The sequence below is a fragment of the Martes martes genome, assembly GCF_963455335.1.
Source record: "Martes martes genome assembly, chromosome: 5".
Lineage (NCBI taxonomy): Eukaryota > Metazoa > Chordata > Mammalia > Carnivora > Mustelidae > Martes > Martes martes.
Window position 1 is genome coordinate 90,985,531 of NC_137892.1, and position 13,505 is coordinate 90,999,035.

The 13,505-nt window shown below is 40.8% G+C and overlaps 1 pseudogene across 1 annotated transcript; it reads right to left on the reverse strand.

The window, feature by feature from the left end:
- Positions 1 to 784: 784 nt before the first annotated feature.
- On the reverse strand, positions 785 to 1,494 carry LOC308343329 (neuropeptide Y receptor type 6-like; annotated as a pseudogene). The gene has a single exon. The product of its transcript is annotated as a neuropeptide Y receptor type 6-like (transcript).
- Positions 1,495 to 13,505: the final 12,011 nt, after the last annotated feature.

Sequence of the window (13,505 nt, forward strand, 5' to 3'; positions counted from 1 at the left end):
CTCTCTGCCCACTCTCTCTCTCTCTCAGAGAATTAACTAAATCTTTAAAAAAAAGTGTGATTTCTAGCATCATCGGAATGCTAAAGAGTTTGTGGTTATTTCTAGTGGTGCTAATAGCATTGTTAGTGAAGAAAATGTACTGTTACCATAAACTAGAGAATTGGATTCAAGCATGGGAGGTAATTACAATTACAATACTTAGTTTTAATGTGAAGTTAAAACTTATTCCTTCAACTTCCAGTTCAAACTTATTTTGTTGGATAATTAATAAATTATGATGGGGGCTTTCTGCCTTTCTAATTAATTGAATGGTTACTTGGTTGAAAGTTACAGTTCCCAAATATGAAAAAGAAGTTTCTTTAACACTAAAGTGGGATAGCAGTGCTTTCACTAGGCATATTGTTAGTAATAACTTTTGTGGGTGTTCCATTGAACAACAACGTCGGGAAACTTGGTCCCCAGCCAGCAGTGCTGCTTGCCTCTGTGGCTTTCTCACTGTTATTCTTTGCCCTAAATGATAACAGCTAAATTGAGTTATTAACAGTTAATCTCCTAAGGGAAAAGGTTTGTGTGTCTGTGTGTCTATATGTGTGTGTCTGTGTCTCTCTGTGTGTTTTGGGCAGATAAATGGCATAGATGGGTCTGGCCTAAACCAAAACTCAGTAGTGTAAAGTTGCTCTTTTTTTTTTTTTGTTCTGGCTTCTTTTTTGTGCATTCTGCCCTATAACTAGACATTACCTCTCAATCTTTCATTCAGGAACATCTTTGCCATTGCTAATAACTTTCATACACCTGTTGATGCAAGAGCCAACCTTAATGATCCCTTGGATTCATCTTTGTGCATAGTGGAGATGGCAGCATTTTCTGTATCTGTCCTGAGGTACAAAGCACCAGCAATGGTAAATAAGCACTTCCAGGTCCTTCTGGAAATTTTTATTGAGAAAACCATAAAATAAAGGATTTATGCATGTGGAAATCATAGCAATCAAGTGGCAAATTACAAATATCAGATCATGGTGACGGCTCATCAGCACCTCATGACACCAGTCAAAAATAACACCGAGGGTTGTTCAGGGGCAGCCAGCAGGCTCCAAAGGTCACTACAGTGGAGATCAACATTGTGTTGATCCTCTTGTTCTCATTGAGCTGGCTCTCAGTTTCCCTGGTGCTGTTTTCCTTCTCATTTCTCCTGTGGCAGGAGGTAACAGTCTTCGAGTAGCAGATGAGGTTGAAGCTCAGAGGGACACAGTACTGGACCATAAACACGAAGGTGGTAAAGATGGGCCACTTCGTTTTGGTGGACCAGGTCTCTCTGCAGGCCACACCGTGGGTGTAGAGGTCACCAGGGAAAGAGAGGCTCTGGAAAGGCTCATTCGTGGGTGGTCGTACAGGAAGAAGGGCATAGACAGGAGAAGGGAAAACAGCCGGATCAATGTAATAACCCCAGTAGGCATGAGGTACACTGTGTTTCCAGCCATAGGGGTTTGCAGCCATCTGAAAACTTTCTTTTTTTTTTTTCATGACTTATTTACTATGTTGCCTAATTGAATTTAAATTAAAAAATAAATGTGAAAAAAATAAAGATTTGTTTACTTTTTGAAAGAGAGATAGTAAGGGCAGAGAGAGAACATCAAGTAGACTCTGCCCATGCTCAGCGGGGTACCTGATGTGAGGCTCAATCCCATGACCCTGGGATCATGACCTGAGCTGAAATCAAGAGTTGGATGCTTAACCCACTGAGCCACTCAGGCATGCCAATGGAAGCTTTTCAACAGCAATTAACGCAATTGAGTATTATGGACAGAGGTGGAGACATTCTGCACATAAGAACTGAGTTTGCACATGGTATCCCCAAATATCCAGGGGCCCATCAGAGTGTGGATGACAGTGAAAGGTATACACATGACATATACCAAGATGTCAAAGGAAGAGACCTTGGTAGCCAGTATATTAGTGATATTCTGAGCTTCTTTCTGCTTCTTAAAGATGATAATGATGAGAGAAAGTTTTCCAAAAAGGCCCACTCTTCAGACCACAGTATGGACTATGAGGAATAGGAGCAAGGCTAGAGAAGGGGGTCAGTGGACCTCAACATAGAGAAATGCAGAGTTGTTGCTTTCTAGCATTGGTTTTATTAGATGCTGGGTAGTTTAGAGAAAGTTCCATTATGTTAGTGTTATAAGGAAAGTGTTTCTAAGCTTATTCTGGCCATCAGTTCTTGGGAAGCACTTCGATTTTGAGGCTTCCAGTTAATAATTAGTAGGGTTTAATCTTCTTTGATCTTTATCTGTGCTCAGTGGAAATGCACCTGTGACTTGAGTATCAGCCTGAAATCCTAAAAAATTAAAGAGAACCCAGAATATTAGTGCAAAGTCTTAACAACCTGGACAAGTCTGTTGTGGAACAGGGTCACTGTGAGGACATAGAGAGATGGGTCTCCCTGTCCTTGCTCTTCTCTCATCTCAGGGTACTCTATATGTCCTAGCAGTATAGTCTTTAGAGCTAATAAGGAAAGGAATGTGATAGCATTCTGTTAAGTATATAAGGTTGTCCAAATATGTTTCCATTCCTGTCACCTCCTGTGCTTTGTGTGTGTATGTGTGTGTCTATGTGTATGTATGTGTATGCCTGCTGTGGAGGCCAGAGTACCATGTTTGGTTTGAAGTTGGGTTTCAATTGGAGCATCACTTTTTGATGTCTGTATGACTTTGACACAAGTCATTACCCTTCCTGCTTAGTTGTTGTTGTTGTTGTTGCTGTTGTTTTTAAAGTAGGCTCTTTGCCCAACGTGGAGCCCAGTGCGGGGCTTGAACTCATGACCCTGAGATCAAGACCTGAGCTGAGACCAAGAGTCAGATACTTAACTAACTGAGCCATCAAATGCCTCTTCCTGCTCAGTTTTTTTATCTGTATAATGGGGGATAAACAGTGTCTGAGTTGTGAGGATTAAATTAGATCATGCAACTGAATTTGTCTGTTAGCCCAATGTGGAGCCCATAGTAGTGTTCAGTATTTATGTCCTGAATAAAATTTGTCATCTCCATTGCCCCAAGCTAGTCTATAGCCTTTAGTCTGGAGGCTAGAATCATAGTCATGCCTGCTTTGGAGTAGCATATTCTGTCTCCTCTTTGCACTAGTTATACTCTCTGGGACTGAAGCCATACCCTGCACAGGGAGTTTCTGGATATGATGCTCAGATTCTGGAGATCCAGACAAGGAAGCCATTGCCTAGTGAGCTGCTCCTCAGAATTAACTTTATTTATGATGTATTCTTCCAATTCTCACTTCCTCTGGGTCCCTTCCTCTGGCTTCCGGAGGGGAGGGGAGCCCTGATCCTGTGGCTCAGCATGGCCTAGAGTGGTTGTATTCAGGAGAATTATTCAGACCAGAATATACAACAGTTTTGATGAACTCCCCACCATTTTAAGTGCTGAGATTTCTGGCCCAAAGAGGGCACGCTGAAAGAAGGCAAAGGGAAAAAAATACCCTCCATCTTGGTTTATTCTTTAGGAATTTGAGGAAGATAACCTAAATAACTGTGATAAAGGAAGCTGAGCAGTAGGAAAAAAAGAGAACAGATGTTTGTTTGCTGTTTGAAATTACCCTGCACATCCTGTTTGAGTTCAAAGTCTTAGCAGATTCTTATTGGAAAGAAAGCAACTTAAGAATACTTGTTATGCCTGTCATGGTTTTAGCAATAGATATTTTGATGAGGAACACCGGGAAAATGTCACAGATGCATAGCAACTGTTGACTGAGACAGTATATTTTGTAAAGAAAGACCCAAGGAACTGATCTATGGCTCAGATATGATGTGGTGACAAGTAGAGAGAGTGAAATTGATCAACAATCGTCCTGACATGGTTTAAGGCTTTGCATGATTCAGGGGTTCCACAGACCTAGATTTCGCAGATATTCCCTGAAGGGGAACATGAAAACAGATTTAAGCTCTTTATGACGGTCAGTGGACTACAACTGTAGATGAGACCAGAAAGCTTTGATTAAGATACCTTCTCCTAAGCAAGATTTACCTGGAGGAGGAAAGGCACAAAAAGGAAGTAGGCAATAACTTCATACATAGGTACACGTCTGCTGGAGTGAGTGCTGGACTTCCTATCGGAGACACGTTCTGCTTCTAACTAACAAGGTCTTTGATCTTGGGCAAGTCACTCAGCTTTTCTGGGCCTCAGTTTCTTCATCTGCCAAATGAAACAAAAAAATGGCCTCCCCATTGCATACATCTTGGTTTAAGGGCTAATGAAATAATGTATTTAAAACATCCTATTAACTGTTAAACATTATGCAAATCCACATGCTCATTATTGTTGTTGCTGTTACACTTGTTGAATGTTTCAGACAGAATTGGTCTAACCCCCATCCTCCAGAAAGCTGTCAGTGCTTTCCTATCCACTGTACGTACAATTTATTCCTCCAATATCACATTTGCTGGAAAGAGGTGGGATTGTTATATTTTCATTTCATTGACGGAAACTAAACTACAGAAAGGTCTAAGGGCTTAGCTAAAGCCAGACAAGACCAGCAAAATCTTGTGCTTGTTTTCTTACCAGTTCTTATTGTCCACAGGAAAGGAGAGCTTCCTATGAATCCTTCAGAGAAAGGTCTGAATAACATTTTCTTCTTTACCCATATGGAAATTCATACAATTTTTTAGAGGGCCTAGCAGATTGGTAAGAGAGATGGGAATACACGTTGGGAACCTGTGTGTTGCCTGTTCTGGCTGATCTGGGTTGTGTGGGCTGAGTGTATGGGGATTACTCACCACCCTGTAACAGCTGGTCTGAAGCTCAGTAGAGGTCCGTCTGCCCTCCTCTGTGTTGATTAGTAGCAAAGTGCAAATTATCTCCCTAGTCTATAAGTTCCTATAGAGGCTTGAAGCTCAGAAAAGCCAGAAGAAGGTCAGATGGGCCTCATCTGGGTGGAATTCAAAGGGGAGTGCTGGAATTACATTATCCATTGCCCTCTACACAAGACAGAGAAGATTAATCTTCACCCCCAACTTGACTGTATTTGGTTTGTGAAGCATGTGCCTTGAACTGGCTCCATGTATGCTTTTTCATGCAGAGGTACAACATTACACAGTCTTGATAGTTTTGTGTTTAAAGGTTTTAGGATGAACAAAATAAGAGCATTATTCTGCTGAAGTATCTCTATGTACCTTTATTTCTGTATCTGACTTTTAAAAAAAAATTAGCGTGTATGGGATCCCTGGGTGGCTCAGTGGGTTAACGACTGCCTTTGGCTCAGGTCACGATCCGGGAGTCCTGGGATCGAGTCCAGTATCAGGCTCCCTGCTCAGCGGGGGTCTGCTTCTCTCTCTGACCCTCTCTGCACTCATGCTCTCTCTCCCACTCTCTCTCTCAAGTAAATTAATAAAATCTTTTAAAAAATTTTAAAAAATTAGCATGTCTTTCTCTTTTTTATTATTTTTTTAAATTTTTCACAAATAATAAAAAAAAGATTTTATTTATTTATTGCCAGAGAGAGAGTGAGCAAGAGGGTGAGCACAAGCAGGGAGAACAACAGGCAAGGGCAGAAGTAAGCTCTCCGCTGAGCAAGGAGCCCATGCGGGACTTGATCCCAGGAAAGCTGAAAGCAGATACTTAACTGACTGAATCACACAGGCACCCCTCTCTTTTTCTCTCTTCATACAACTCTTATTTTTTGGTGGGTGTTAGGGAGCAGAATTTGTGTGTGACTTCCCCTTGGTCTCTGTGCTTTCTCCTTATCTTTCATTGTCTTCCTCTTGTGATGCCTCGCACATTCATTGTCTTCTCTGTTTCCCCCTTTCCCTTAATTGTCCATAACACAGAATAATTGAGGCATATTTTAGACTCTCTGTTATATTTCATTTGGTACTATGGTTTCTTGACCTGGAAAAGATGCTACAGGTATTCTAATAGACCCCTCTCATTTGACACTTGTTGGTTGCAGTTTTGCAATTCATTACCGGCAGAATAGGGACCAGAGCCCAAGTCTTCTGGCTCTCAGATTTCCATGCTCTTTCCATTATTTTCTGCTGCCTCCTGTTTTATATTTATTTTTTCTTTTCTTTCTCTTTCTTTTTTTCTTTTTTCAAGGGAGGGGTTTTCTTGTGTGTGTGTGTTTCAAGATATTTATTTATTTATTTGACAGAGAGAGACACAGCGAGAGAGAGGGAACACTGGCAGGGGGAGTGGGAGAGGAAGAAGCAGGCTTCCTGCTGAGCAGGGAGCCTGATGCAGTGCTCAGTCCCAGGACCCTGAGATCATGACCTGAGCCAAAGGCAGATGCTTAATGACTGAGCCACCCAGATGCCCCTTTTTTCTTCCCTCCTTCCTTCCTTTTCGTAGCCTTCCTGCTCAACATGGAGCTCACTGTGGGGCTTGAATTCACGACCCTGAGATCAAGACCTGAGCTGAGATCAAGAGTTGGACACTTAACCAACTGAGCTACCCAGGCGCCCCTGTTTTATATTTCTTGAATAAATTTCTGTCTTTCTTTTTAATTTTAAAAGTAAATGAGTAGAACATTTTCTAATTATTTTATATTATAAACAGTTTCCTTAATATAACTTCAGGGAGTCTGTGGCCTTGGGCAAAGTGAATTTTTGCACACACCTGCACACACAAGTGTTCATGTGGGGTTCCCAGAATAGATCAGGGCCACACTGAGAGCATGCCCCCATAGAACTCTTTCTCCTTTTCCTTAAACCTTTAGGAATACAGATTGTGCAAATAACATCTTGCATTTTTTAGGGCTTGACAATTTAAAGTATTATCTCATTCATTAATTTATTCAAGAATTTAAGTATTGACAAGGTGGGCTGTCTTGATCTCTCTAGCAGTCATGTACTCTAGATAGGAATGATACTTTAATTTTGATATAAAAACATGGCAACCAAAACCCAGTGACTTGCTTATGGTTGCATAGTTGGTGGCAGAGTCAGGAGGAAGACTTCTACTTTCTAAGCCATACCTAAAGCAGTATTTCTAGTTTACTGGTCATTTAATTTTAAAGGAGATCAATCAATTAATCATTTGTGTTCCATGAAGACACGTAAAACTGGAAGGTCTGTAAAGACACATCTTAGAGCTTTCCCTAAGAACAAAGTACTGTATTAACCAACCGCAAGAAGCATCAAGAAACAAATGCCTACTCTTTCATAGCCTTATTAAAAAGTATAATTGGGAGGCACCTAGGTGGCTCAGTCAAACGTTAAGCATCTGTCTTCAGCTCTGGTGGTGGTCCCCAAAATACTGGGATCGAGCCCCAGGTCATCCGGCTCTCTGCTCAGTGGGTAGTCTGCTTCTCCCTTGCCTTCTGCTGCTCCCCCTGCTTGTGCTCTCTTGCTTGCTTTTTCTCTCAAATGAAAAAATGAAATCTTTAAGAAAATTAAAAATAATAATTGGCCTGGTTATTCTATATCATGCAAACTCCTATTTGACTATTCACCCATTCCAATAAATAAATAAATAAATAAATAAAAAATTTCACATCTGTCTATTGTAGAAATGTGTGTGCTATTTTAAGATTTGGGGATAACATTTGACTCACCCATTCTTCATTACATGTATTTTGATTTTCTCTGCTGGAGATGGTTTATCAGCTTTTCCTGGAACTTGACAATTGCCTGAGTCCATATAAAGTGTTATGAAAAATGTACACATTTCATTTCCCAAAACCTAGCAGTTACTTTTTTTTTTTTTTTTAAAGATTTTATTTATTTACTTAAGAGAGAGAGAGAGAGAGAGCATGAGAGGGGAGAAGGTCAGAGGGAGAAGCAGACTCCCAATGGAGCTGGGAGCCCGATGTGGGACTTGATTCCGGGGCTACGGAATCATGACCTGAGCTGAAAGCAGTCGCTTAACCCACTAAGCTACCCAGGTGCCCTGGCAGTTACTTTTAAAATCAAACCAACACAGGTGCATCTGGGTGGCTCAGTGTGTTAAGCCTCTGCCTTCAGCTCAGGTCATGATCTTGGGGTCCTGGGATCCAGCCCTTCATCGGGGGGGGGGGTCTCTGCTCAGCGGGGAGTCTGCTTCCCCCTCTTGATGCTGCCTCTCTGCCTACTTCTGGTCTCTCTCTCTGTCAAATAAATAAATCAAGTCTTAAAAAAAAAGTCAAAACCAACACAGATTGTCTGAATTGACTTTAATTTTCTGTAAAGATTAATGACTGGGTTTGTCATTATAGAGATGTTGAGTTTTTTGATTCTTTAAAATAACAGTGTATTAAATGTATCAAGAAAGGAGAGCTACACTATGCCAATAAAAGTATGTACATCAGATTCTTAAATTTATTTACAAAGCCATAAACAAAAAGCAATTGAAACTGCATTGTGCCAGTACTACCATTTGATGATTTCTTTTGATAATTTTCTTACAGTGGTGCTTTCTAAAGCTGTGGGATTGTTTGTAGGATCACATAAGCAAGAAGACATTTGGTATAATTAGGCCTGAAAGCATGACAGTTCTAATTTTTAATGATCTTCACATTTTATTTTTATTTTTTTAAAGATTTTATTTATTTATTTGACAGATGGAGATCACAAGTAGGCAGAGAGACAGGCAGAGAGAGGGGGGGGGGGGAGGAAGCAGGCACCCTGCTGAGCAGAGAGCCCAACTCGAGGCTTGATCCCAGGACCCCGGGATCATGACCTCAGCCAAAGGCAGAGGCTTTAACCCACTGAGCCACCCAGGCGCCCGGATCTTCACATTTTAAAACTGGATTAACATGAAATGAACATTTGAAAAACACATTTGCAAGATTTTTCTTTAGCCTTTTAGAAGTTTGTTTCCCAGTTTCTTACCTGTTGGAAATTTCTAGTGCTATTGCTGTTCTTTTCATCTTGTACAGGTTTTCTTTCTTCATTTCCTTGATTAGTTTTCTGTGTTTGTTTCTCTGTCACAAGATGCTGTGTGAGCCACCTCTCCAAGCCTAACACCCCCGCCCCCTTCTTGGCTTATTTGTCTACTGCACAATGAATGCCTTCATTTCACAAGCTGCTCCTAGAGTTGAAATCACCACACAGAATATCCAGCTCTGGAATCTAGTAGTATCTGAAGGCCAGTGAAAAGGCAGAAAGGAGGAGTCAGAAATCTCAGCAGTGTCCGTGACATTAGATGGAGCATTTTATTTATTTATTTATTATTATTTTTAAAAATAATTTTTTATTTTTTTATTAACATATAATGTATTATTAGTCCCAGGGGTACAGGTCTGTGAATCGCCAGGTTTACACACTTCATAGCACATACCTTCCCCAATGTCCATTATCCCACTACGCTCTCCCTACTCCCCTCTCCCCAGCAACCCTCAGTTTGTTTTGTGAGGTTAAGAGTCTTTTATGGTTTGTCTCCCTCCTGATCCCATCTTGTTTCATTTATTCTTTTCCTACCCCCCAAACCCCCAACTTTGCCTCTCAACTTCCTCGTATCAGGGAGATCATATGATAATGGTCTTTCTCTGATGGACTTATTTCGCTCAGCATAATACCCTCTAGTTCCATCCGTGTCGTCATAAATGGCAAGATTTCATTTCTTTTGAAGGCTGCATAGTATTCCATTGTATATATATACACACATCTTCTTTATCATTCATCTGTTGATGGACATCTAGGTTCTTTAGATGGAGCATTTTAAAGGATGTATTAGAAATGTCACTTTCTGTCATCTTGTGGAGATTGTAACAAGAGTGTGTCCTGAAAACCTGTGGTATTTTGTGGCATATATATTTTTACAGTTTTAAAAAATTAGTTGTGCCAAAAGCAGACATTTGTTTTAAAATTTCCTGGCAAATTATTAGTAAACATGAATGGTTGTTCTTAGAGAATTTACTATAAGTTAAAAGATAGGTTTTATTTCTGATTTTGTTATAATTAATGAGATTAATAAAATGCCTTTAAGATTAAAATTAACCCCAAGTTCCCCAGAAAATATGTTTTTTTTAAAAAAATTTTTTTATTTTAATAAACATATAATGTATTTTTATCCCCAGGGGTACAGGTCTGTGAATCGCCAGGTTTACACATTTCACAGCACTCATCATAGCACATACCCTCCCCAATGTCCATTTCCCCACCACCCTCTCCCGTCCCCCCTCCCCCCAGCAACCCTCAGTCTGTTTCTTGAGAAAATATGGGGTTTTTAAAGTGATTTTATTTATTTATTACAGAGAGAGATCAAGAGAGAGAGAAAGAAAACACAAGCTGGGGGAATGGGAGTGAGAGAGGGAGAAGCAGGCTTCCTGCTGAGCAGGGAGCCCAGTGTAGGACTCAGTCCCACATGGGATCATGACCTGAGCTGAAGGCAGAGGCTTAACAACTGAGCCACCCAGGGTGCCCTGAAAATATGGGTTATTATGTAAGACTTTCATGAACCACTTTGAAACGATAGCACATGTACTGCTGAACTAAAAGTAGGGGCTGAAAAGCCCTCTCCTGTGTTTAAGAAATTGCAGGAAGGAGGCTATTTCTCATTGTTACAAAAGACTGAAAAAGGGAGATTAAAGTAAAATGAGTATTTCCTTATAGTGAGAGTGTTGGAAGGCTTTTGAGAAACAAGTTTTTTTTTCATTTTTAAAAATATTTTATTTATTTGAGGGAGAGAGAGTGGGAACAAGCACAACAGGAGGGAAGAGCAGGGGGAGAGGGAGAAGCAGACTCCCCACTAAGCAGAGAGCCTGACATAGGACTCGATTCAGGAGTCTGGGATCATAACCTGGACTGAAGGCAGACGCTTAACTCACTGAGCCAGCCAGGCACCCAAGAAACAGGATTAAAAAAAAAAAAAAGGATTTTATTTATTTATTTGAGAGAGAGAGAGCACAAGAAGGGGGAGGGTCAGAGGAAGAAGCAGGCTCCCCACTGGGCAGGGAGCCTGATGCAGGACTTGATCCTGGGACTCCAGGATCATGACCTGAGGTGAAGGCTGATGCCCAACCAACTGAGCCACCCAGGCACCCCGAGAAACAAAATTTTAGAACATTAAGTGTGGTTAAAGATGTTTTTGGCATGGCATAGTGGATAGACTGGCAACATTTTGAAATTATTTCATAACTCAAAGATTTTGTGGTGGAGCCCCAGCTTTTTTTTTTTTTTTTAGGCTTTTTAAAAAAAAATTATTTCTTTTCAGCGTAACAGTATTCATTGTTTTTGCACCACACCCAGTGCTCCATGCAATCCGTGCCCTCCTTAATACCCACCACCTGGCTCCCCCAACCTCCCACCCCCCACCCCTTCAAAACCCTCAGGTTGTTTTTCAGAGTCCATAGTCTCTCATGGTTCACCTCCCTTTCCAATTTCCCTCAACTCCCTTCTCTCCATCTTAAAAAACGTTTACTCTTTGGGGGCACCTGGGTGGCTCAGTGGGTTAAAGCCTCTGCCTTCGGCTCGGGTCATGATCCCAGGGTCCTGGGATCGGGCCCTGCATCGGGCTCTCCGCTCAGCGGGGAGCCTGCTTCCCTTCCTCTCTCTGTGCCTGCCTCTCTGCCTACTTGTGATCTGTCAAATAAATAAAAACAAAACAAAACAAAAAAAAACGTTTACTCTTTGAAGTTTTTAATTCATTAGTTAACATACAGTGTTATATTAATCTCAGGTGTACAGTCTAGTGATTCAGCAGTTCCGTACCTCACCTGGTTCTCATCAGGACAAATGCACACATTAATCCCCATCACCTGTTTCACTCATCCCCGCAATCCCCTCTCCTTCAATTTATTCAGTACAATTAAGTCTCTTTTTTGATTTGTCTCTTTCTCTTTTCTTCCCCTTTGCTCATTTGTTTTGTTTCTTAAATTCCACATGACTAAAATCATATGGTATTTGTCTTTCTCTGATGACACTTTCACTCAGCATCGTACTCCCTAGCTCCACCCATGTCATAGCAAATGGCAAGATTTCATTCTTTTGTAGGGCTGAGTAATATTCCACTGTATATATGTACATTACACCCTCTTCATCCATTCATCAGTTGGTGACACTGAGGCTGCTTCTGTAATTTGGCCATTGTCAATAATGCTGCAATAAACGTAGGGGTGCATGCATCCCTTTGAGTTAGTGTTTTTGTATTCTTTGGGTAAATACCCAGTACTGTGATTGCTGGATCATAGGGTAGTTCTGTTTTTAACTTTTTTTTTTTTTTTTTTCAAACCACAAGCCAGTGGAAAGAGAGGCCAAAACCAGAGAAGACAAAGTAAAAAAGAAACAGAAAGAAGGTATTTGTTGCTACAAAGCAGAAACAACCAGGAATATACATTTCTCATAGGTAAAGGACACTGTATGAATCAGAGTTCTCCACAGAAACAGAGCCATTTGGATATTATATATATAGCACATGTTTAGTAAATATATAATACATATGTATAATAAGAGGTATAATATAAAGGATCAGCTCCAGCAACTATGGAGGCTGGCAATGTTACAGGATTTCCTTCTCCGTTAGTGCTAGTGGTTCTTGGGCATGCCGCTTCGAAGAATGAAGAGGTAGACCAGACGGGGTAGTGGGCAGCAAAACAAGGTTTATTGAGCGGTAGTGAAGTAATAGTACAAAGCTCCCGAAGATGCAGGGAACCTGAAAGGGTTGCCCTGTTTTTAACTTTTTAAGGCACATCCATACTGTTTTCCACAGTGACTGTACCATTTTGCATTCCTACCAACAGTGGGTTGATGAGTGATCAACAGCATGAGTGATCCTTTTTCTCCACATCCTCACCAACATCTGTTGTTTCTTGTGTTGGTGATTTTAGCTATTCTGACAGGTGTGAGGTGATAGCTCATTGCAGTTTTGATTTGCATTTTCCTGATAGTGAGTGACGATGAGCATCTTTTCATATGTCTGTTGGTCATCTGGATGTCTTCTTTGGAGGGATGTCTGTTCACATCTTCTGTCCATTTTTAAACCAGATTATTTGTTTCTTGGGTGTTGAGTTTTATAAATGCTTTATATATTTTGGATACTAACCATTTATCGGATGTTATTGGCAAGTATCTTCTCCCACTGGAGCCCCAAATTTTAAAGCTAAGCCATGCACATCAATTCTGTTTCCTCACCCAGGGCCTGAAACTCAAAATTCCCAAGTGGTTAACACCTTGATATTATGTATCTGCTTTTTACAGAACACTGCCAGGTCACTGGATGGTTGGAGTACATGGCAGGGGGTGGGATGTCCATGACAGAAGTGGAAGCCAGTCTCCTCTTCTGCAGGAATTTGAAGAGCAGATGTGGTCAGAGTGGTTCAAGGCACATCCCTCTTATTTTCCCAGTCACTTTTTAGTGGTATTCTGGTACTTACCTGTTTATACTTGAAGTTTACAGAGTAGCAAACTTTGGAAGAGTGTAAGGCTTGCTGAAAAACAAATATCTTTTCCATATATAGAATACTGGCAAAAACTAACAATGTCCACAGGGTTGGTAGATACTAAGAGATCTTAGTTGTCTGTGATATTGGTGAAGATAAGGCAGTTTGAATTGGACAGACCTGGCTCTGAACCCAGATTCTCCCATGTT